At 44.7% G+C, this 25,953-nt stretch overlaps 1 long non-coding RNA gene across 1 annotated transcript; it reads right to left on the bottom strand.

Annotated features, from left to right (window-relative positions):
- Positions 1-11,786: 11,786 nt before the first annotated feature.
- Positions 11,787-16,626, bottom strand: LOC119270037. The gene is made up of 5 exons (XR_005133893.1): positions 16,189-16,626; positions 15,918-16,112; positions 14,992-15,256; positions 14,833-14,888; positions 11,787-12,823 (listed from the first exon to the last, which is right to left on the bottom strand). It is a non-coding gene; the product is annotated as an uncharacterized LOC119270037 (long non-coding RNA).
- Between the last annotated feature and the right edge of the window lie 9,327 nt (positions 16,627-25,953).

Below are 25,953 nucleotides of genomic sequence, written 5' to 3'. Positions count from 1 at the left end.
AAAGGAACATGCTAAAGTTTCAACTATGGTTAACAAAAGTAACATTAGAACACCCAAACTTGATAAACAAATCAAAGTAGAACCTTGTGTTGCTATGGTTAAGGATCTCTTGGAAGAAAATGTTGATGGGCATGTTATTTACTTCTACAATGAAGCTACTAGAATTGCCAAACCCGATAGAACGGATAATCATAGACCCATTGTTGGCATGCCTGTTGTCTCAGTTAAAATAGGAGATCATTGTTATCATGGTTTATGTGACATAGGTACTAGCGTGAGTGTTATTCCCTATACCTTATATCAAGAAATTATGAATGACATAGCACCCGCGGAGATAGAAGACATTGATGTTACTATTAAACTTGCTAATAGAGATACTATATCACCAATTGGGATTGTTAGAGATGTTCAAGTCTTGTGTGGGAAAATAAAATACCCTACTGATTTTCTTGTTCTTGGTTCCCCACAAGATGAGTTTTGTCCCGTTATCTTTGGTAGACCTTTCTTGAACACCCTTAATGCTAAAATAGATTGTGAGAAACAAATTGTCGGTGTTAGCTTTGGTGATGAATCTCATGACTTTAATTTTTACAAGTTTAGTAGAAAACCTCGTGAAAAAGAATTGCCTAGTAAGGATGAAATAATTGGTCTTGCGTCTATTTTTGTGCCTCCTACTGATCCTCTAGAACAATATCTTCTAGACCATGAAAATGATTTACATATGCATGAAAGAAATGAAATAGATAAGAGTTTCTTTGAACAACGTCCTTTGCTTAAACACAATTTGCATATTGAAACTCTAGGAGGTCCTCCACCACCTAAAGGTGATCCTATGTTTGAATTAAAACAATTGCCAGACACTTTGAAATATGCTTATCATGATGAGAAGAAGATACATCATGTTATTATTAGTGCTAACCTTTCAGAACATGAAGAATAAAGATTGTTGAAAGTTCTAAGGAGGCACTGAGCTACTATTGGATATACTCTTGATGATTTGAAGGGCATTAGTCCCACTCTATGTCAGCACAATATTAATATGGAACCTGATGCTAAACCTGTTGTTGATCACCAACGTCGGTTAAATCCAAAGATGAAAGAAGTAGTAAGAACAGAAATATTAAAAATTCTGGAAGCAGGTATAATCTATCATATAGCTGATAGTAGATGGGTAAGTCTTGTTCATTGTGTCCCTAAGAAAGGAGGTATCACTGTTGTTCCTAATGATAAGAATGAACTTATTCCACAAAGAATTGTTAAAGGCTATGGAATGGTAATTGATTTTAGAAAATTAAACAAAGCAACTAGAAAAGATCATTACCCTCTGCCTTTTATTGATCAAATGCTAGAGATATTATCTAAGCACACACATTTTTTGCTTCCTTGATGGATACTTTGGTTTTTCACAAATACATGTTTCTCAACCTGATCAAGAAAAGACCACTTTTACTTGTCCCTTTAGAACTTATGCTTATAGACGTATGCCTTTTGGTTTATGCAATGCACCTGCTACCTTTCAAAGATGTATGACTGCTATATTCTCTGACTTCTGTGAAAAGATTGTTTGAGGTTTTCATGGATGACTTCTCCATTTATGGGAAGTCTTTTGATGATTGTTTAAGCAATCTTGATCGAGTTTTGCAGAGATGTGAACAAACAAATCTTGTCTTGAATTGGGAGAAGTGCCACTTTATGGTTAATGAAGGTATTGTCTTGGGTCATAAAATTTCTGAAAAAGGTATTGAAGTGGACAAAGCTAAGGTTGATGCAATTGAGAAAATTCCATGTCCTAAAGATATCAAAGGTATTCGTAGTTTCTTAGGTCATTCTGGTTTTTATAGGAGATTTGTCAAAGACTTCTCTAAAATTTATAGGCCTCTTACATATCTTTTGCAAAAGGATATTCCTTTTGTTTTTATGATGATTGTTTATAAGCCTTCGAAACACTCAAGAAAGCCTTGATTTCTGCACCTATTGTTCAACCACTTGATTGGAACTTGCCTTTTGAAATTATGTGAGATGCTAGCGATTATGCTGTTGGTGTTGTTCTAGGACAAAGAGTCGATAAGAAACTAAATGTTATTCATTATGCTAGTAAAACTCTAGATAGTGCTCAAAGAAATTATGCTACTACTGAAAAATAATTTCTAGCAGTGGTGTTTGCTTGTGATAAATTTGGATCTTACATTGTTGATTCAAAAGTAATTGGTCACACCGATCATGCTGCTATAAAATATCTTAAGGAAAATAAAGATGCTAAACCTAGACTTATTCGATGGGTTCTCTTGCTACAAGAATTTGAGTCACATATCACTGATAGAAAAGGAGCAGAGAACCCCGTAGCTGATAACTTGTCTAGGCTTGAAAATGTGCTTGATGACCCACTACCTATTGATGATAGTTTTCCTGATGAGCAGTTAGCTGCGATAAATATTTCTCTTAACACTCCTTGGTATGATGACTATGCTAATTACATTGTTGCTAAATATTTACCACCTAGTTTACATACCAACAAAAGAAAAAAATCTTCTATGATTGAAGACATTACTTTTGGGATGACCCACATATTTATAAAGAAGGAGTAGATGGTGTTATTAGCGTTGTGTACCTGAGCATGAACATGGACAAATCCTATGGAAATGTCACTCCGAAGCTTATGGAGGGCATCATGCTGGAGACATAACTGCTCACAAGGTATTGCAATCTGGATTTTATTGGCCTACTCTTTTCAAGGATGCTCGTAAGTTCATCTTATCTTGTGATGAATGTCAAAGAATAGGTAATATCGGTAAGTGTCAAGAAATGTATATGAATGATTCACTCGTTGTTGAACCATTTGATGTTTGGGGATTTGATTACATGGGACCTTTTCCTTCCTCTAATGGGTATACACATATTTTGGTTGTTGTTGATTATGTTACTAAGTGGGTAGAAGTTGTTCCAACTAGTAGTGCTGATCACAACACCTCTATTAAAATGCTTAAGGAAGTTATTTTCCCAAGGTATGGAGTCCCTAGATATTTAATGACTGATGGTGGTTCACACTTTATTCATGATGATTTCCATAAAATGCTTGCCAAGTATGATGTTTACCATAGAATTGCATCACCTTATCATCCTCAGTCTAGTGGTCAAGTTGAACTTAGCAATAGAGAAATAAATTAATTCTGCAAAAGACTATTAATAGGTCCCGGAAGAATTGGTCTAATAAATTAGATGATGCACTTTGTGCTTATAGAACAGCATACAAAAATCCTATGGGTATGTCTCCTTATAAAATGGTTTATGGAAAAGCTTGTCATTTGCCTCTTGAGTTAGAACATAAAGCATATTAGGCAATTAAAGAAGTAAACTATGATTTTGAACTTGCCGGTGAAAAGAGGTTATTTGATATTATCTCACTAGATGAATGGAGAACCCAAGCTTATGAAAATGCCAAGTTATTTAAATAAAACGTTAAAAGATGGCATGATAAAAGAATCCAAAAGCGTGAGTTCAAAGTTGGAGTATATGTTCTTTTGTACAATTCTCGTTTTAGATTCTTTGCAGGAAAACTCCTCTCCAAATGGGAAGGACCCTATGTTATCGAGGAGGTATATCGGTCTGGAGCTATCAAAATAAATAATGTCGAAGGTACTAACCTGAAGGTTGTTAATGGGCAATGAATAAAATATTATATCTCAGGTACGCCCATTAATGTTGAAAATAATATTATCCAAACTATGACACCAGAAGAACACATAAAAGAGTCCTTCCGGAACACTCCAGAATCGTTAAAAAGAGGAGGTATGTGATACGGTAAGTAAACAGACTCTGAAATATCCGCAAAAATATTTTCTGTCAGTTTTGGAATATAACAAAAATTAGGAAAATAAGAAACTTCCACGGAGTGCACCCTGGTGGGCACAAGGCACTAGGGCGCGCCTGGCAAGCCAGGCGCGCCCAGGTGGGTTGTGCCCACCTCAGGTACCTTCCGGACTCTGTTTTTTCTACAGCTTGCTTGTTTCCCAAGATAAAAAATCTTTATATACCCCCCGAACCTATTGATCACCGTATCGCGGAGAAATCTTCTGTTTTCTTTTCCTTGTTGTTTTCTGTCAGATCCCATCTACCATGGCCGCTTCAAGCTCCTCCAAGGACAAGTTCTTCAAGAACGTCATCAACCCATATTTGCGGGAGGTGGTGCAGCACCCTCAGGTCATCCATATGCATGAGGGGGTGCTCCACATCCGCGATGTGCAAGGTCCCAAGGGGACGGGAAATGTGGAGGCCCGGCTTGAAGCTATGGAGCGGGAGGTCTTCCGGTACAAGGGGATGGCGGAGCATGGACTCAATGCCAATCACCTCATGATCACGGACCTTACTCGTGATGTCAAGGTGGATGGCAAGTCCATGAAGGACATCGTCTTCATCCTCAACGAGCAAATCAACTTCCTCCAAAGCCAGATCTACGATCTCAAAAACCAAGTCTTGGAGTGTGAGGCAAGGTTTAAAGGTATGAGTTTGGCTGCCAGTTGCAGGACCCGTGAGACTCAGTCTTCCTCTTATGATGGTGGACCTTTGCCGTTGAAACCCGAGGAAAAGATCTCTACTTCATCACCACCACCTTCTTCATCGCCAAAAGAAAATTGAGTATCGGGTATGGGCACTCCCCTTGGCTTCCGCCAAGCTTGGGGGAGGTGCCCCGGTATCGTATCACCCCACTATCTTTTGCCTTTACTTATTTTAGTTCGATCCATAGTTATCTTTTGCTTTAGATTAATAAACATTTAGTTTGATCCTTTCTTTTCGAGAGTTTTCTTAGTGATCTATCCTTGTAATCGTGTGCGAGATATATAATAAAGTTTAGTTTGAGTTTTTGCTTCCTTTACTTTCATGTTCCAATAAAAAGAAAGGAAATAAATGAGAAAGATAATATGCTAATCTTATGGTAGTTGATGACACCACATAAGGAAAAGTATAAGTAGAAAAAGTTATTAGATATTGACAAACATAGCATTGGTCAATGATGCAACTCATGAAAGAATTAATAAGGGAAGAGAAGATTCACATATAAATACACTATCCTATAAATCTTTTCTGATTGTGAGCCCCCATCAAAGTATTATATGCCAAAATTGTTCACGTTGGACAAGAAAGACAACTTGATGATTTATGTTTGTTCATATTCACATAGAAGTTATATTGTCATAGATCCTTCAACATGTGGTGCTTGCCACCTATCTTTGCTAGCCAAAAATCCGCACTAAGTAGAGATACTACTTGTGCATCCAAAAATCCTTAAACCCAAATCTTATTTTCAAGTGTCCACCATACCTACCTAAGGATTGAGTCAGGTCCTTCAAGTAAGTTGTCATCGGTGCAATAAGGCAATAAAAATTGCTTCTAAAAGTGTGAGATCATTTAGTGTAAGAGAAAACTGAGAGTTGTATGAACTTGTGATGGTGAAGAATAAAAGCGACATACTACATAATAAAGGTTGCCATCACAAGGGGCAATACAATGTGTCGTTCTTTTGCACTAAGGGGTTGGGCATACAAACAAATAAGCGCATGGCAACTGTCGGGGATATACCCCGCGGTATGACCCGGCCGGATGTATGACCAGGCCGGACTTGGCGACTCACTAGTGACCCGCCCTGACTTGGCGGCTCACTAAGTGACCCGCCTGGATCTCTCCACTCACTGATGACCCGGCCGAGCCAGTTGACTCATTGGTGACCCGGCCGGCGGGTCAGAGGAGCGATAAGACCCGGTGGCCCAATAGACGGTTCATGGAAGGCCAACTCATATTATGGTGGGCCGGCTTAAGAGGAAAGCGTAAGGAATATTCCCTTGTAAAGGAAGCAAGACTAGGACTCAACTTGTAATAGAGTAATCCTAATAGGACTAGTCGTGTAAGCCGCCCCTTCAACATATATAAGGAGGGGCGGGGCACCCCAAGGGGGACAGGTTCCACAAGTTGGACAAGTTAGGGTTAGACAAACAAGTCTATAGCTCTCAAGTTAGAACACTCGTGTAATAGTGATCATCATTATCAATATCAATGAAGCAGGATGTAGGCTTTTACCTCCACCGTGAGGAGCCGAACCTGGGTAAAACCTCGCGTCTCTCGATTCCAATCAACCCCTCTCAAGCTACCACATAGATGCGTTGGCCTCACGACTAAGTCCTCACACTAGGACATCTGCCGTGACAATTCCACGACAGTTGGCGCCCATCATGGGGCTCGCGCACGGTGGTGTTGGGTTCTTGGAGGGATCTCTCCAGGGATCGAGAAGTTCGCAAATTTCTGGATGAAGAAGAGATGTTGCGGAAGAATTTAGATTATCTTGAGGGTGAGCAGTCAGATCTAAACCCCTCCGAAATTCAAAGAAAAATTAGGGTTGCGGTTTTTTGTCCGCCACCATCCTGCGATTTGCTCGACTGTCACCAAGATCAAAGGACGTGCTGCAGCTATACGTTTTAAGGAGACCTCCTGTTACGATATTCATTGACCGGATCAAAAAGAAGAAGAAAAGGAAAGAAGAGTATGACAAAGGACTCGACAGGACTCAACCGACCAAGACCCGGATTCTGCTCCGTGGTGAGCCGCCATCATTGTCGGCCGCTCCCGACGGGCCAAGTCATTTTTTTCTAAGTCGCCCTTGTCTCTGGCCGGCTCGCAGTGCCCACGGCCGGGTCACATCTGCCTATAAGCCGCCTCTGCCAAGATCTGCTGAATTCATCTACTGCTCAAGTACGTGTACAATCAGATATTGATTTTGATTATGATATGAAGACCAAGTCAAACACAGGAATGGAGCCGGCCACAACCCGGATTGGACCGGCCCTGTTTCTGCTTCCAAGACGTTGCTACCGCTCCGGCCTCAAGCCGGCGCCCCCGAGCTGCCACCTCCGAGCCGCTTCCACATCGTCAAATCACCAAGTTGTCGGCCCTGCGCTCCCGAGCCGCCGCTCTGTGCGATGAGCCGTTTTCAAACTGTTGCGCCCTCTGCCGTTACACTCCCGCGCTTGGCATGCCGCTGCCGCGGCCTTGCCCTGCATCTGAGCAACCTCGCCGCCAAGTCACCGTGGTCGGGCCTCATTGACCTTGCGAGCCGGCTTACTGCCTCCGCTGGCGCTGCCCTTGCCGCTCCAGACCGTCACCGTTTCCGCCTCTGCACATCTCCATGATGAGCCGCCCGGTTTCACGGCCGCCGCCGATCTGAGCCGTCCCCGTGCTGAACCAAGTTGCTGTTGTGGTCGATGTCCTGAGTCATCGTCCGTTGAACTGCCCGGGTTGCTCGCCTGCTGAGTCGCCGGTCCACTTTTGGTGTGAGCCGCCTTCACATGGGCCTCGCGGTGAGTCGTCGGCCTCCACCGGCGTGCCTCTCTAACGAGCCGCCAACCCGCTACCGCGGACCTGCCTTCGCCGTCTGTCGAGTTGCTTCTGCGGCCGCTGCGGCCGTGACCCCGCTTCCCCTCGTGGCAAGCCGGCCATGCGCCATTGTGCTTTGACCCCGCTGCCTCGTGCCTCCTCCTCATTATCGCGCTTGAGTCACCGCCGCTGGCCTCTCGCGTTGTTGTGAAATACACAGTCTGCAGGAGAACCCAATCAAACCCAACCATCAAATATTACTTTCCACTAGTATTCCTTGTGGTCACATGAAGACTAAAGTCAATGCATCTACCGAGCACTACCTTTGCTCTTTGCTCTTGAGCCGCTACTATTTTAATCATATCAGCCTGCCCTCACGTAAGCTCACCCTGTGGCTCTCCGCCGGCCTTATTTCTACTGTGGGTCGCCATGGGCAAGTCACCTCTGCCTTGAAAACGTATGTGTGGCTTCGCCCGCCATGACCTTAGAGCAACTCCAAGGGGGCGACCCATTTTGTCCGTTTGAGTCATCCGAATATAAAAATTGGCCCAACAGGGCGATCCAAACGGACGTCCGTGTCCGCCTGCTGTCCGTCCCCGACCCAAACTTGATCCAAATCTGGGAACGAATGGGTACGAAGCGGACAGAAGCGGACGCTCTCGTCGCTCGCTACTGCCCATGCGTGTCCGCCCTGGTCCTACCTACCAGCGACCGCAACATCTCTCTCGTACAACTCTCTCTTGATCCCCTCTGTTGTCGCCGCTATGTCACCGATTCCGGCTGGAAAGAAGAGGACTGGCGGCGCGATGGGGAGTGGAGGGGCGGCGCGGAGGGGCCCGGCGGTCGCGAGGGAAAGCGGAGATGCGGCGCTGACCTGAAGGCGCGACCAGCAGCAGTACAGGCACCTTGAGCCGAGCAGCTCATCGGTGCTGCATGGGGGCGGAGGAGGGTGGGGTGGCGGGGGCGCGGAGGTCAGCGCCGCCGAGGTCAGGTCCGCCGCCTCCAACTACTACCCGTAAACTCGTAAGCCACAGCCATCTCCCTCCCTGTTGCGCTGCATCGAGCAGCCCGTCTGGCCGCCTCTGCTCACCGCGCGCCCCGCAGCTCGCCACGCCCGCCACACCGCTCACCCCGCCCGCCCGCCATGCCGCTCGCCCCGCCACGCACGTCGCCGCTTGCCGAGCCACCTCGTCCGCGCCCGTCGCGCGCCTGCTCGCCCAGCTCGTCGTCGAAGATGGCGCCCTCATGTCCGCTACGTGTCTTTTTTGCATCTTGTGTGTTGGGTTCATCGTGTGTCCGCCTCATGTCCGCTAGGCGGACGGACGACCCAAACAGACAAAATCCGGACATAATCTGTGTCCGTTTGGGTCTCCCCGTTGGAGTTGCTCTTACTTCAAGTCACCATTGACTCCGTGTCAGAACTGCAGTGGCCGCGTTGAACCACTCTTATCGCGCATCGAGCCGCCCTATTGTGTTTGATCCATCGATTGCCGCCTCTGAGTCGCCCCGGGCCTCCTTCCGAGCCGCTTCGGCAACCTCAAGTAGCCATTGCATGTTTAGGTCGCCGCTGCACTTTCTGTCATCGCTACAGTTATGGCTTACGGCCTCACCACTCCAAGTTGTTGTAATTCTCCACCCGCGCTTACTAAGCCGTTGCGGTCCGCTTTGAGCCAGATTCGCCCCTGCTGCAGACAAAGGAGACTCTAGGGCACATCTAGATGTGCTATAGTTGTTACACACCTAAGCGACACAATCAAGTATAGAAAGGAAAAAGAAAAAGGCAAAAGAAAATCCCACATGAATCTCCGCATAAGATCAATGCCATAGGATTTAGATGTGCAATACTTATGACACATCTAGATGTGCTTTAGCAAAACTGTTTAATAAAAGAGAGTCAGCAGACTAGTCGGTTTAACGGATGAGCTCAGATCAGTAATGGAGGATTTTGAAGGAATGAAAGAAGAATTGTCAAAAGATGAGGTTGAAACACGAAGGATATATCTGCTGATTACAAGAGAGATGCGAGCACAAAATATGGGTTTGCCAAAGGAGACACATTCACCTCATGTGAGGATTAAAAGAAAGGAGAAAAGGAGGGTCACCCCACGTGAAGCATCAGACTATATAATAGCAGTATTAATCAATCAAGAAACAGGTGATACGTGCAGACAAACGAGCATGGTACTGCTCACTAGTTGCACAGCCAATCAAAAAACCAGGTGCAGTCCTTTCTATATATTTTATCAGCACATATTAAATTGTTTGAGAACAATTACTCGACTCTGCGGTATTTCTTCGCATGACCGTTATTCATTACAAAGGTGTCGTAAAGGGGCATGCGCCAACATTATTTTTGGCACTAGCGCTTGTCCATGCCTTACTGCTCGATGGATATGTGCGCAAATCGCCGCCCCCGCTACATCAACACACGCGGCTGACTCGTCGTCCGCGCCTGCAGCCAAACCGTTTCCAATGTTGTGGGCGACTCTCCCATCCGCGCCGGCTTGTAACGCCACGGCCGACTCATCTGTCTGCTCCTGCGGCCGACTCGGCCGCGATTGATTTCAACTTCACAGTGATCATCATCAATTACGCGGTGGATAATTTCTGGCCTGACAAATCAGGTGAAATCCATCCAGTATATTTTCATATTGAATATGGCTTTCTTTAAGGACGCTGATAACTACCACACGTGTGGCATATACGACATGCACCCACACACCGTGTGTGGTGTGAGTAGGAGGCAGCCCACACGGGCTGTGTGTGGGCGGACATTAGAATTGCTCATACGTGTGGGCGCGGCTACTTCGTGCCACACGTCCAACAAATACTACTCATCTCCACCCCGTGCGTGTGGCACGAAACAAAAATGCCCACACGTCCTGACACAGCTACATTTGGTATCCCGCGGGATGACAATTTAGTTGTCATCCTGGTTGGCAGATGTAGTTATTTGGGATGGCAAGTGTAGTTGTAAAAGCATGGCAACTCTATCTGTTTTGGTTAACTATAGTTGACATGTCTAATTTATGATAGTTGTCGCGTGTAATCAAACCGTAGTTGCCGTGTGTAATTAACTACTTGCCACATATGGTCAAAACAGTAGTTACCATGTGTGTTTACCTAGTTGTTACGTGTGGTCCAACCATAGTTGCCATGTATTGTTAATCACAGTGTCCATGTATATTTATCTGGTTGCCACGTACGCGCAACTGCAGTTGCCGTGTAGCAAAGAATCATAGTTGCCATGTGTGTGTACCGAGTTGCCACGTTCACGTAACTGCAGTTGCCGTGTAGCAAAGAATCACAGTTGCTATGTGTGTGTACCGAGTTGCCACGTTCGCGTAACTGCAGTTGCCGTGTAGTAAAGAATCACAGTTGCCATGTGTGTGTACCGAGTTGCCACGTTCGCGTAAGTGCAGTTGCCATCCACAAGGTAGGAGTGTCGTGTGGGCGAAAAGCAGTTCGCCCACACGCGCATGACCTAGGTGGTGGCTGTGTGGGCGAAAAGCAGTTCGCCCACACAACGCAGCTGGCAAACAGCGTGGTGCGGGCGTGTGGGCAAAATCTCCAACGCCCACACACCAGCCCCGTCCTACGTGGCACACCAAATCCACCTTTTCGTGTCAAGATTCGTGCAAAAGACAGTGAACGGCGATCCGAACGTGTGGGCGAGTTGGGTAACGCCCACACGTGTGGGCGTTAGTGTTTTCGTTCTTTAAAAGAGAAATTACTCCGGCTTGCAAGTTCTCTAATGCATGACAAGTTATCTACTACAAAAGGGACTATTGTATCACTGAGCTATTGAAAGACTTATACCGGCGAAAGTGATCTTCTGAGCGCGAGCACACCTTCTCGCGGTATCCCTCCCGCCCGTTGTCCTCGTGATCCACAAGCTGACGCGAACAGGCCCAAGTATTTCTCCCGTATATCTATTGACGAACAGTTCCACTGGCCCACTTCTGTCAAACGGCCACTGCTACGACGTCAACCAAATGGGCTTCGGCTCAGCCGGTCTGTAACGGGGTGGGCCGTCAGCTTGCAGATTCTGGACTAACGCTTGTGCAGTTTGAATTTCGAATAGGATCCAGAGAGTACTGGGCGCGCGACCTCACAGATGCATGCACTTGTCACAGCTGCACACTGCTACGTGTCGAGCTTTCAATCCTGTGCCCCATTCCAGCAGGCAAACATAGCTGGATTACCTCAGTTTTAAAATTCAGGTAACACCATAACAGGAACCATGCTTGCAATACAGTTGTTTGAATATATAAGTCAGCTCAGACAATAATATGCTCGCCACTCTGTTTGCACAAGCATATTCAGTCAAAAATTCAGTATGCATCAGCATTCTGTCAAAATATTTAGAATGCATGCCCATGCTGACAAAAAATTCAGAAACAGACATCATCCATTCTAAGCTGGTATCAGTTTGAACATACACGCAGAGGAGTTTCATTTTATTCAGAAACGAGTCATCAACACGTCCATCAGCACTGCATTACATTCAGCAAGCATGCAAACAAGACAGATTTTATAGGAAATCCAACACATTCTCGCCGCACACACTTAGCTACACAACACAATGGTCTACAGTAAAGAAACGATCAAACAGACAGCTTAGTCAGGGACATTGTGGTCGGTCCTCACATGTTTATCCGCAAATCGCCTACTCTTTTGCAGTTGTTTCGCCCGTGACCTTCAGTGCCACAGTTTGTGCACCTGGCCGGTTTACGAACAGGCTTCGGGATATGGCCCCGGTCCGGGCAGGTTGTCCTCTTATGTCCCTGCTGGCGACATATCGTGCAGAACCTTGTCCATTTGTTGAGCCCCTCGTTGGCGCCTTCTCTCAGCTAGTTGTTGGCTGCCCCATCTCCTTCCGTTTTTTTGGTGCCAACAAACTAGTAAGCCTGTTGATGCACATAGCTTGTGCAGAGAGATTAACAATTGAGAAAATGTATAATAAATACTTTGAGCAAATATTTAAATAACTTTCATAACCTAATAGTACATGTTTCTGTATATTATTTCAAAAATTAACTAGACAAAAAAGAGAAGTAAATATCATATATTCTTAGAATACACAAGAACACAACTAACCGGAAGCTACCAGTAGCAGGCACGTATTGACATCGTGAAGTGAATGAAGTATAGTATATAAGAATAAAAATCTTAGATATTATTACCAGTTAGCAACCAGATAAACAGATCTCCAGTAGCAAAATACAGAGCTCCATGACTTAGTTCTGCTACTACTACTGATAAAGATCCAATTACATGGTACAACCAACTACTACCGGTAAGGATTCAATCACGTAGTGCAACCAGGAAAAATTATTCATGCTAGTGAAACCTCGTTCCTATAGTTAGTCATACCAAAATAATAGAGTGCATTCTCTTAGCAATGCTAATTCAGCACATCATTTGTAGCCAAACCAAAGTTGCTTAATTAATGTTGTGACACCTGAACGAAAAAGAAAAAATTATAGTCAAACAGTCATAAAAGATTTTAAGGGAATTGGAGAAAGATGCACAAACAAAGACAATGAAAAGACCATAATTTCTCATTATGCAGTGAGATGTATGCATCGAAGTCATTTTTCATTGAGCTCTTCTGTTAGATGTTTAGAAATAAACTCAATCCGAAGAATGTCGGAATTCTTATGTACTGATGCAAAAGGTATGCACCCCAACACTAAATGACAGATTATATGAAGCCCAAGAAAGATGGAAATGTGAAGGTAAATTAGTTATTTAAATTTTGATACTAACTGATAAGAGTCACACCTGTGGCAGTCAAGTGTCAGAGGCACGTGATAGTTAGATTAGATGCAAGGTTTTGTGCAATGCGTGAGATATATTTCAAGTCGCAAACTAAAGTGAGTAACCGTCTGTTATTCAGCCATCCATATTCAGTTATCATGAGCCTATATATCTTCTAATGTAATAAATTCAGCATCACTGTCATCATGTAGTTATGCATTCTAATTCATAGTCGATTCAAAGACAATGGTCAGCAAACAAGGTCACAACAAGAGCTATCCACATATATATTCTTCCAATATTAAGAGAGCTCTAGATGTACAAAATGGCGAACTGTGACAACTAATTGGAGTGAACTCTTTGCCTCCACCTCCAGCTACCTAATTGTTGCTTCAGAGCACTCATACAATTGGAAACACCATACTTGTATCACACTTCATGCAAATTAGAATCAGAGAAGGCATGTCAATATCACAAGAAATAAATAATTACTAAATCAGCATTTAAATCTCTATACATCTCACTGTTATAAGTTTAAGTTATGATAATATCTCAGCTTCATTCAGTCCAGGAACAATAGCTATTTCCATCAAGCATCAATCAAACAATATGTGAACAAGTAGCAAAGAATAAGAGTACCACATAGTGGACATATTCATTTACGTTGCTCGATTTAACATCATTGCAGGGCACCAATACAATAACAACTCAGGTTATGAGTGGGAGCCTCACTGAATAAACATATTAGAAGATCAACTTGCAAGCATCATATAAAATAATATGGTCAGGTAGAAAAGTACCTGTACTTAGAGAGTTGAATTAATTTCTAAGTCCATAGGATGACAAGGTTAAGGCTAATGATTTAACTACTGAAAGTAGGGGGAAATGCATCAAAGCTAAAAGGATCTCAAATTCACCTACACCTTTTGTGTTAGCATTTCCAATAGAGATAAAGTTGCAAAAGGGGACAGTTTTGGTGTGTGCACCTCCATGGCTGAATGCCATACTGTTCTCTATGTAGCTGATAGAAAAGAATGTTGTTAGTTCTACAGGTTGGTTTTCTGAAAACAGAAAATAAAAGCTCATGGACTGCCTAGTCATTTCAGGGGTGAACACTGAATTGCTTGACATTTCATAAAATAGGAGAACGATAGTCAGTGAGCTTCCTCCAGCTTGTAGATTGGTGAAACCAAGTTCCCCTTTGAAAACGTGAGAAAACAGAGAGGAGAAAATGACTGCTGCCCCCAGGGTAGGAGAATCATATGTGAAGTAAGGGGCGGAGATCACTGGTCTAGCAAGCAAACATAGATCCAACTAAGGTGCAAGCGAACGCGGTCCCGGCAATCCAAAGCCTTCTCACCAGGGGATTGGCCCCGTCGATTTGATGCCTGGGAGGCAAACTTGGAGAAGGAACCACGAAGATGCCGAAAATGTGAGATCACTGCTTGCTAGTTCTGATAGCCTATTAGCGACCGGCTGCCGATCTACAGCCTTGTGTCGTTGCGATTGGTAGTGGGTCGTCGTCCATATCAACGGAGATGTGCTGGCAACGCCACTAGGGCTTAGGGAGATTGACGGAAGGGCATGGTGGAGGAGCAATGTGCTTGTGGGAAAGCCAGTGTATTGTCTGCCCATATGTCGGAGACAGCGAGTGGGTGTGTTGCTCACAATGCTCAGCTATGTACCAATCGTTGCTTTGAGCGGAGCAACCTTATTAATGCAGGGCAGTCACGGCACAATCTACTGTTCTCCACCACAGCTTTACCCTGCAAAACCATATCCAGACAAGCACAAACGGGTCAGGTTCCATAAACCCCAAGAGCAAACCAAAATTAATACAATTAATCCATGATGGGTACAAATGCGTACTGCACAGCCGCAAACAATTTCCTGGATGCATTTTGTCCTCCCCGCATTCAGTATACTCTCCCTGCATCTTATTCCAAATCCCTTCTCACACGAGTAGAGATTGGAAAAATCATAGGCCTCCCCGAGTGTGTCAAAGCTTGTACGCAGTGCAAGCACGATTACAATGTCGCCCGGTTTGTCAGCGAACCCCCGTATTGCCTTCTCAAGAGCGCTGGGTCGCCCAGGGCAAGGTGCCCTTCCTGGAGCAGCAGCTCCAATCCTAACCCTACAATATGATAAATCAACCTGTCATCTACTTTCATTTTTTCACCAGTCATGAACCCAAACGATTCTGTCCAGATTAAGCTTGATTATTTCAACGCTTTTCCAACTGAATTCTGGTATTTATTCGTTCATATCACAATCAAGCATCACAAAAAAAACAGTCATGCCCTCTTTTTTATTCATCTAGTCCCTACTAGCAACTCTAGCACTGGTTTCCACTTAATTTATGTATAACAATTTTAATTTCTCTACGAGTTCCATTTTTCTGAATTTTGTAAGTGAAATCTCTTGCACAACTAACCAACCTATCTGCAACTCAGTTAATTCAATTCATAATTCACCTGAAAACAGTGTACAATCAAAAACAGACTGCCACTGTTGTGCCTTTTGTTTTAGCATTTAAGTATGTAAATACAAGTTTTCAGCTCAATTTTGCAGTCAAGCATCCACACTGCTATGCTTTCTGTTAATCATGAGTGGGTCATAGTATCTTCAGAACTGGGTAGCTAGGACCAAAGCACACATAGCTTTCGGGAAAATCTGTCCCAAAATCTACCTATTCCTATTTTTTGTAAGATCTGCAAGTCAGTTCATGCGACTCCAAGTACACCTAAAATCATATAAAAAGTTTTCAATCCAAACACCAGTAGCCAATAGATTACCTGCGAGTCCAGCCTGCTCAGATGCTTGCGGCTCAGCATCCCCATCCGCCACACACATCTGCCTATCGGCGCTGGCTGTCGCCATGGGGGGTAGCTCTGCAGTCCCTATCGCCACCGCGGGGTAGTGCAGCGGCTCAATTGGAAGCTCCTTCTCGTTGACATCTACCATCACCGCGGTCCCGCATCGAGCAAAACCTGGATCAAGAAACAGAACCCTTGCAAATCCACAAGCAGAAAAATACACAATCAGGATTCGGGGGAAGGGGGTTACCTCCTAATGGGCTGCATCAGGAACTCCATACGGATAGCGCCGCCGTGTATTCCTCCCCCCGCCGATCTCCGGTGCTCAGGGTTTCGCCAGGCGTCAATGGAGATCCAAACGAATGTGTGGCAAGCGGTGGGAGACAGCTCCGCCTTAGTCTCACTTGTCATTTACTAGCCTGCGCACCGCCGCCAGCCGGAAATCCAACTACGTCCTGAGCTACGGGTCAGGAGAAGAACACGGTCCCGAGCCACGGCTCTGATGACCTCCCGTCACGGCGGGATCTGCGTGCTCCGTCACCGGCGCGGCGTACGCCGTATCCCTCTACCGTATTTCCCGTTCCTCCGATTAAAAAACGATCGACTGGTTCCCTCGGTAATTTAACGCTACACATCCCGATGACATGTCCGCCGCCCGATACCGCGAGCACCTGTGCTCGCGACCAGAACAACCGCGTCCTTATACCGATTTATATCATGGTCAAAAATGGAGAATCTCAAGCCAACTCCTCGAGTCGTCTTAAAACTCGCGGGTTACAATGGTATGACTCAGCAAATCTTGCCAGTTTCAGCAAATTCAAAAACCCTGGGATGTTGGAGGGAAAGATAACCCGGTCTCATAGGCTACTGCCATATTGATGAAAATTGAAAGGCCATCAGAAAATTTCTGGCTTAAAAAGAAGATTCCGGTTCAAGAGAAATCTGTCTCTCACTGAAGCTCTCAATATCCGGTTTAAAATTCTAGCTCAAGAAGAATTTATCTCTCGCAAAGTTCGAGTTCTCAGAAAAAATTAAAGGTTTTCAAAGAGAACTTGATGCTATGATGCATGGTTCAAATATGGGTATCCTGCCTTATGGGCTTATCTTGGTCACTTGAGGGCTTCCTGCTCATCGAGCATAGCTGTGAATATCCCTCTTGATCGGCTCAACGCCACACTTGCCAATATGTCACTTGGGGGCTTCCTATTCAAATATAGGCGTATTCGACCAAAGAGAACATAGCGTTACTACCCTCTTGACTAGGTTTGTTCAAACATAGGCGTATTCGACAAAAGAGAACATAACCTTTCCGGGTCATCCTACCTGTAGCCAGCTGCTTCAACTCCATCAGGTAATCTTGATTGACCCACCAAACTCTTAACGATCAGTCTTTATGGCGTATTCGACCAAGATCTGGGCTTGTTAAGGTCAAAACGTCGGTTTGTCATGTGAGAGCACGGCTTACAGATAGTCAGGATAGATCCAGGCTTCATAAGCCGCCTTCTTTGAAACTTGGATAAATCGGCCCGTGATGTATGTTGTTACTCTGACCCCGCGTACTCCTGATAAGTCTATAAAGCAAGACCTGACTTTATTTGGGTTCAAATGTTGATTGGGTACTATGAGTCAGGCTCACGGAAAGCATGTACCTTCCAGTGGCTTAGGCTTGTTTCATCGAAGAAAACACTTTGGCTTGGCGGCCTTCAAAAGCCTCGAATTTTTTGCTTTCTTTTCTTTATACGATTTCTTTTTCGCCATCTGGTTTTTACACATCGGGCCAAGCTGCCCTACTTATGGCTCATATTTGAAGCATCTTCGGGTCTTTGCAACCCCGCCAGGATGACAGACTCTAAGTCGCCAGTATATGATAATACCCAACTTGGCTGAATTTTCATGATGATATTGAATGATTGAGGTTTTCATACCAAAATATATTATTCAACTCTTGAATAGCCAACATGGCTGGATTTTTATTATGGTTATCAATAACCAATATTATGATTGAGGTTTTCAAAGTCGCTTCAGCGCAATGGCTATTATTTTATCAATGGATATAATTTATTCTACAATAGAAGGAATAGTCCCGAGTCGCTGCAGGCTTACGACCCGGCACTTGGGGGCTACATTATTCAAGTTGAGATTATATCAAATATGCAAGTCCCATGTCACTGCCAGTATGCACCATGGCACTTGGGGGCTAATGCAAAGTCATTTTTTGCTCACCTTATTGAGACCCAACTCATCACATTGTAATGAGTCGGCCCTTGGGGCTACCAATTGCTCATGTCAACAATTCAAGGTACACAAGTCTTAAATCCATTATATTGAAAGGTCCACTACTCAGTTGGAAGAGTACAAAGCTCTTAACCTTATGGACGTGGGTTCGAGCCCCATGGAGAGGATTATATCATATGATATTATTTTCAATGAAGTATATATAAAGTCCCAGCTCAGTATTATCTTATTAAGCCGCCCCTTGGGGGCTACACGTTGCTGTTCAAATCTACATGATGATATCTACAAAGTCCATGCTCATTATTGCTTAATGACCCGGCCCTTGGGGGCTATATTGGTTGAACTTTTTATGGGCATCAGGCAATTACAAGTCTCAGGTTGCTGCAAGCATGACAACCCGGCACTTGGAGGCTACATATATGGAGTATTCTGTCTTTACTAGTGACTGAGATGAACAACATGGATTTCTTCAAAGTGGCAGTATTTATATTGAAGCAAGTCTTAAGTCATCACTTTGTTCTGCTCAAGACTTGGGGGCTACAGGTAATATGGATATAAGGGAGAAAAATCTTCAAATTCTTAGTTTTAAGCAAACCAGATTGACCCGGTGTCTGCAACAATTATGACCCAACATCGGCAGCAATTATGACTCGGCATCATCTATTTATAACCCGACAATTTTGGTAATCATAAATTGTCAAGATCTGCATCTTCAAGCCTGCTAAAAATCAGATGAGTATTTCAAGACCAATATTTTTTAAGCATTGAGAACTGAGTCAAATGAATTATTCTTCATAATATTTCTATGAGAAACCAACGTCAGCAAATTGAGTATGAAGTTGGCCTATTGACCCAGATTTTCTAGAAGAAGGAAATGACAAGGACTTCCGGATGATCAGGTGCCGGCTTACAAAAACTTTTAACTCGGAGCACAACCTGTCAAATTTGTTCTTGTGTTTATTTTGCAGGATTAGTTTAACATGGATAAATCCAAATTAAACTGGGGGCTAATGTCGGGGATATACCTCGCGGTATGACCCGGCCGGACTTGGCGACTCACTGATGACCCACCCTGACTTGGCGGCTCACTAAGTGACCCGCCCGGATCTCTCCACTCACTGATGACCCGGCTGAGACAGTTGACTCATTGGTGACCCGGCCGGCGGTCAGAGGAGCGACAAGACCCGGTGGCCCAATAGGCGGTTCATGGAAGGTCGGCTCATATTATGGTGGGCCGGCTTAAGAGGAAAGCGTAAGGAATATTCCCTTGTAAAGGAAGCAATACTAGGACTCAACTTGTAATAGAGTAATCCTAATAGGACTAGTCATGTAAGCCGCCCCTTCAACATATATAAGGAGGGGCAGGGCACCCCAAGGGGGACAGGTTCCACAAGTTGGACAAGTTAGGGTTAGACAAACAAGTCTATAGCTCTCAAGCTAGAACACCCGTGTAATCGTGATCATCATTATCAATATAAATGAAGCATGATGTAGGCTTTTACCTCTACCGTGAGGGGCCGAACCTGGGTAAAACCTCGCGTCTCTCGATTCCGATCAACCCCTCTCAAGCTACCACATAGATGCGTTGGCCTCACGACTAATTCCTCACACTAGGACATCTGTCGTGACAATTCCATGACAGCAACCTCTGCTTCCCTCTGCGAAGGGCCTATCTTTTACTTTTATGTATTTACTTTCATGCAAAGAGTCAAAGTTTTTCTCTCTATTCCTTTTATTTTTCTCCTTTGGCAAGCATCACGTGGTGAGGAAAGATCTAGGCACATATGTCCAGCTTAATATGGGTGGCATGAGTTATTATTGTTGACATCACCCTTGAGGTGAATTCGTTGGGAGGCGAAACTATAAGCCCCTATCTTTCTATGTGTCCGGTTGAAACATTTTGCTCGTGTGTATGTAGTGAGTGTTAGAAATCATAGAAGACTAAATGATGGTTGAGTATGTGGACTTTCCTAAAGGCTCCGATACGTGACCCTTCCTGAAAAGATGATGAATTGTAGTTACAAAGTTGACTGAGAACATAGTTTGTTGGTTTCTAATAGATTTTATGCTTTATACTTCGATAGTGTGATAAATTGTTACTTATTCATAAGAAGTCTATGATAAAAGTCATTTGATAGAAGTTTTATGTTAAGGTTTAATGTTGTTATAATAATTCACATGATGATTCTATGTCCGTATTTTGTTTTTATCGACACCTCTCTCTCTAAGCATGTGGACATATTTTTCGATTTCGGTTTTTGCTTGAGGACAAGCGAGGTCTAAGCTTGGGGGAGTTGATACGTCCATTTTGCATCATGTTTTCTTACTATTATTTATGATGTTTTTATGCATAATAATGCTTTTTGGAGTAATTCTAATGCCTTTTCTCTCATAATATGCAAGGTACACACAAAGAGGGAGAATTTCGGCAGCTAGAAATCTGGACTTGGAAAAGCTACGTCAGGCTACCTATTCTGCACAACTCCAAACAAGATGAAACTTTACGAAGATGTTTTATGGAATATATGAGGAATATTGGAGCCAATAAGTACCATAGGGGGCCCACCAGATGGGCACAACCCACCTGGGCGTCCCAGGGAGCCCAGGCACGCCCTGGTGGGTTGTGCTCACCCAGGCCCACCTCTAGTGCCCATATTCTGTTATATAAGTTATTTTGACCTAGAAAAAATAAGGAGAAGACTTTCGGGACGGAGTGTCGCCGTCTTGAGATGGAACTTGGGTAGGAGCACTTTTGCCCTCCGGCGGAGCGATTCCGCCGAGGGAACTTCCCTCCCGGAGGGTGAAATCATCGTCATCATCATCACCAACAACTCTCCCATCTTGGGGAGGGAAATCTCCATCAACATCATCAATAGCATCATCTCATCTCAAGCCCTAGTTCATCTCTTGTGTTCAATCTTGTTACCGAAACTATATATTGGTGCTTGTGGGTGACTAGTAGTGTTGATTACATCTTGTAGTTGATTACTATATGGTTTATTTGGTGGAAGATTATATGTTCAGATCCAATATGCTATTTAATACCCCTATGATCTTGAGCATGATTATCATTTGTGAGTAGTTACTTTTGTTCTTGAGGTCACGGGAGAAATCATGTTGCAAGTAATCATGTGAACTTGATATGTGTTCGATATTTTGATAGTATGTATGTTGTGATTCCCTTAGTGGTGTCATGTGAACATCGAGTACATGACACTTCACCATATTTGGGCCTAAGGGAATGCATTGTGGAGTAGTTATTAGATGATGGGTTGCGAGAGTGATAGAAGCTTAAACCCTAGTTTATGCGCTATTCCGTAAGGGGACGATTGGATCCAAAAGTTTAATGCTATGGTTAGGATTTATCCTTAGTACTTTTATCATCGTTGCGGATGCTTGTGAGGGGGTTAATCATAAGTAGGAGGTTTGTTCAAGTAAGAACAGCACCTAAGAACCGGTCCACCCACATATCAAATTATCAAAGTAGCGAACACGAATCGAATCAACATGATGAAAGTGACTAGATGAAATTCCCGTGCACCCTCAAGAACACTTTGCTTACTATAAGTGACTATTTTGGCATGTCCTTTGCCTCAAAAGGATTGGGCTACCTTGTTGCACTTTTTGTTACTATTATCATTACTTGCTCGTTACAAAATATCTTGCTATCAAACTACTCTGTTACTTACAATTTCAGCACTTGCAGACGTTACCTTGCTGAAAACCACTTGTCATTTCCTTCTGCTTCTCGTTGGGTTCGACACTCTTACTTATTGAAAAGAGCTACAATTGAGCACTTATACTTGTGGGTCATCAGGCTCCGGTGACCTCTTCCATCTAGTGTGCCGAAACACCCAAGAGTAACAAAATCCACATAAGAAAGTATGGGGGAATCAAATTTCCTTTAGTGAAAGTGTAGATCTGGGTCTCCTCCTTCAATCCCTAGAAAATCAACAAGTTTGAGTGCCTAGAGAGAGAAATCAGGCAAGAAATCTTGAAGGGCATTAATGGAGGAGAGAGAGAGAGAGAGGCAAGAGGTGGAGAGGTAGGTGGAAGAACCACCCCTTTTATAGTGCCCCCCAAATCCAACCATTACTGTAGTTTTTACACTGCAGCGGTACAACCGCTATTGGTCCCGCTACAACCGGAAACCACGGGGTACCCTGTAGAAATCCTACCGAGCGGTACAATCGTTGGAGCGGACGGTAGTACCGGTCGACAAGAGCAACCGGAACAACAATTCCACCACCGCTCAATAACCGCTTTACAACAGATGGGAGTCACCCCGCGGTAGTTGAGGCAATGGATGCACCGGTGCAACCACCAGAACCAGGCACTAGTGGTGGCTAAGTCCCGAGTGGTACAAGCACTCCGGACCACCGGTAGTACCGGTCAAAATGAAGTAACCGGCACAACTGGGCCACCACCACCAAGAACCGCCCCACAACAGAGGCTGGTCCGGTGGTAGGGTGGTACTAGGCCGGTACAACTGCTTGAAGACATTCTTGAGGGTTTGCCACACCAGAGGTGTTACAACCGCGCGGGGGCAGCAGTACAACTGTTGGCAAACCTCCTGAGAATAGCAACCCCGGGGTATCACCTCTGGGGCGGTGGTTGCACCGGATGTATCGGACAAGCGGTACAACCGCTTGGCTCAGCTGTACAACCGTTGGGGAGTAAAAACCATTGTTTGGCAGGAAATTGAGGACCTCTCTGTAACACCCTCGATGCGACTATATCTCCCACGTGTCGGGGCACGACTTAGAGGCATAATCGCATTGAAGGCATATGTCGCAAGTTAGGCAATCTTCACAACATCCCATGTAATAATAATAAAAGGGGAGATAACATAGTTGGCTTACACTCGCCACATCAATCAAGTACATAAATAACATTACATCAACCATACACTCAAGGCCCGACTACAGCGCCAAATAAAAGAGAACCCAACATGCGACAACGGCCCCGTTCACCCCCAACTGGGCACCACTACTGATCATCAGGAAAGGAAACATAGTATCGTTGAGAGTCTTCGTCGAACTCCCACTTGAGCTCGTACGCATCTCCTGGAGCGGAATCATCAGGCCCTGCATCTGGTGTAATAGTAATCTATGAGCCACAGGGACTCAGCAATCTCGCACCCTCGCGATCAAGACTATTTAAGCTTATGGGTATGGCCAGGTAAAATGTAAGTGGAGCTGCAGCAAGCGACTAGCCAGTATGGTGGCTAACTTATTCACAAAAGAGAGCGAGAAGAGAAGGCAAGCACGAGCGAGAAACTAGAGAACAACCTGCGCAAACATTACTCCAACATCGTGTCCACTTCCCGGACTCCGCCGAGAAGAGGCCATCACGGTAACACACTCAGTTGATTCATTTTAATTAATTAAGGTTCAAGTTATCTACAACCGGACATTAACAAATGCCCATCTGCCCATAACCGCGGGCACGGCTTTCGAAAGTTCAATCCCTGCATGGGAGTCCCAACTTAGCCCATGACAAGCTCTCACGGTCAACGAAGGAATAGACCTCCTCCCAAGACGTTCCGATCAGACTCGGTATCTCGGTAACTCAAGACACTTCGACGGGTTAAAACAAGTCCAGCAACACCGCCCGAATGTGCCGACAAATCCCGATAGGAGCTGCACATATCTCTTTCTCAGGGCACACTCAGATAAGCAATCCGTACAACTAAAACCAGCCCTCGAGTTTCCCCGAGGTGGCGCTGCAAGGGGCTCTAGTTTGGACCAACACTCAGAGGAGCACTGGCCCGGGGGGGTTAAAATAAGATGACCCTTGAGTCTGCAGAACCCAAGGGAATGAAAAGGCTAGGTGGCAAATGGTAAGACCAATGTTGGGCATTGCTGGAAAAGCTTTAATCAAGGCAAACTATCAAGGGGTTCCCATTATAACCCAACCGCGTAAGGAACGCAAAATCCGGGAACATAACACCGATATGACGGAAACTGGGGCGGCAAGAGTGGAACAAAACACTAGGCGAGAGGCCGAGCCTTCCACCCTTTACCAAGTATATAGATGCATTAAGATAGCAAGGCAATATAATGATATCCCAACAAATAAATAAATGTTCCAACAAAGAACGGCCTCCAATCTTCACCTGCAACTAGCAACGCTATAAGAGGGAGCTGAGCAAAGCGGTAACATAGCCAATCAATGGTTTGCTAGGACAAAGGTGGGTTAGAGGTTTGACATGGCAATTTGGGAGGCTTGCAAGCAAGTGGTAGGCATCGTAGCAATGGCATAGCAAAAGAGCGAGCAAACTAGCATAGCAAAGATAGTAGTGATTTCGAGGGTATGATCATCTTGCCTGCACAGTTGTCAGAGTTGACTGGATCCTCGAAAGCAAACTCAACGGGCTCCTCGTTAGCGAACTCATCTCCCGGCTCTACCCAAATAAGACAAACAAGCAACAAGGATACAATCAACCACGTGCAAGACCAAGCAATATGATGAAATGATGATATGCTATGCGGGATGCAAAATGCAAGATATGACAGGAAGTGCATGAACCTGGCCTCAACTTGGAATTCCAATGGTGCCACTGGAAAGATGAGATGAAATCGCTTGAAAATGATATAAAGAACGCCGGAATCGGAGTTACGGTTTGGAAATGGCAAGCGATTCAAAAATGACACCGGTCTGTGATTTACACCAAGTAGGCATTCCAATGGTGCCAAAAGGGATCACAAAATATACTAACAAGCACACGAACATAGCAAAAGCATAATCAGTTTTCAGACTTAGTGAAAACTGGGACATGCTGAAACATAACTCACGAAGGCATGTTTACGAGCTCGATGCACTCACCACGGTGTAAGTCATGGCAAGACAAGCATACATCCCTTGAGAAGGCACAAAATACAAGCTAGGCATGGCAAGAACAATGGCATAGCATGCACGGACCAACTACAATAACATCGGCAAAATCGCAAACAAGTTGACGATCTGCCCAGATTCGCAACGAAGCAAAAGTAGAGCTCGATTGACTCAAGCTAGGATGCTCCATAATTGCAAACAAAAACATGGATGGATAGAGCACTACAAGATTAACAAAACTCCCTTACTGATTATCCTCAAAAGAGGCACGGATTGCTAGGAAACAACATGAACATATGGCATCATGAGATAAACAATCCCACGACTTAGTGAAATCACTAAGTCCCTGAAAATAGAATTAGCAAGTGCACCACTTCGCAAGCTTGCACAAGTCACCACACACATCCTAAAAATACATGGGTTGCACCTATGGAAAGATGACAAAACCCTTAACAAAACATAAGAAGAACTCACGGGCATATCATGCACACAATAATCATGGCAAAAATGACAAAAGTGCTAAACGGAGTAACAGATCTGACAATTAACTCAAGTAGCCCTCTTCTATCAGCATTTCGGGCATCAAGATGAGCTCAAATGAAAATGATGCAATGGAATGAAATGATGTACTCTCTGAGATGAACATTTTGATATGCTATATGCATGAATCGGAGCTACGGTTGCAAAGTTACGGAGCCGCGAACAGGAGCACTTGGATCTGCAAATCTCCGGGACTTGGTGAAATTATACCCTCTGGAAACTGGACGGGGTGAAGCGGGACGAGGAGATCCGGGCGGAGATGACGGCGTTTGGATCGCTGAACTGGTGGATCTGGTCCACCCGACCAGATCGGATCCGGCCGGAGCTCCGGCGAGGCGAGGTCTCCGGCGAGCGGCGGACCGCGGGCGGGGCGGCAGCGGCCAGCGGCCGAGGCGGCGGCGGA

Source organism: Triticum dicoccoides, chromosome 3A (genome assembly GCF_002162155.2).
Source record: "Triticum dicoccoides isolate Atlit2015 ecotype Zavitan chromosome 3A, WEW_v2.0, whole genome shotgun sequence".
In the NCBI taxonomy this organism is placed as follows: Eukaryota; Viridiplantae; Streptophyta; class Magnoliopsida; order Poales; family Poaceae; genus Triticum; species Triticum dicoccoides.
The sequence above is the reverse complement of the archived record's forward strand: the minus strand, read 5'-3'. Positions and strand labels throughout refer to the sequence as shown.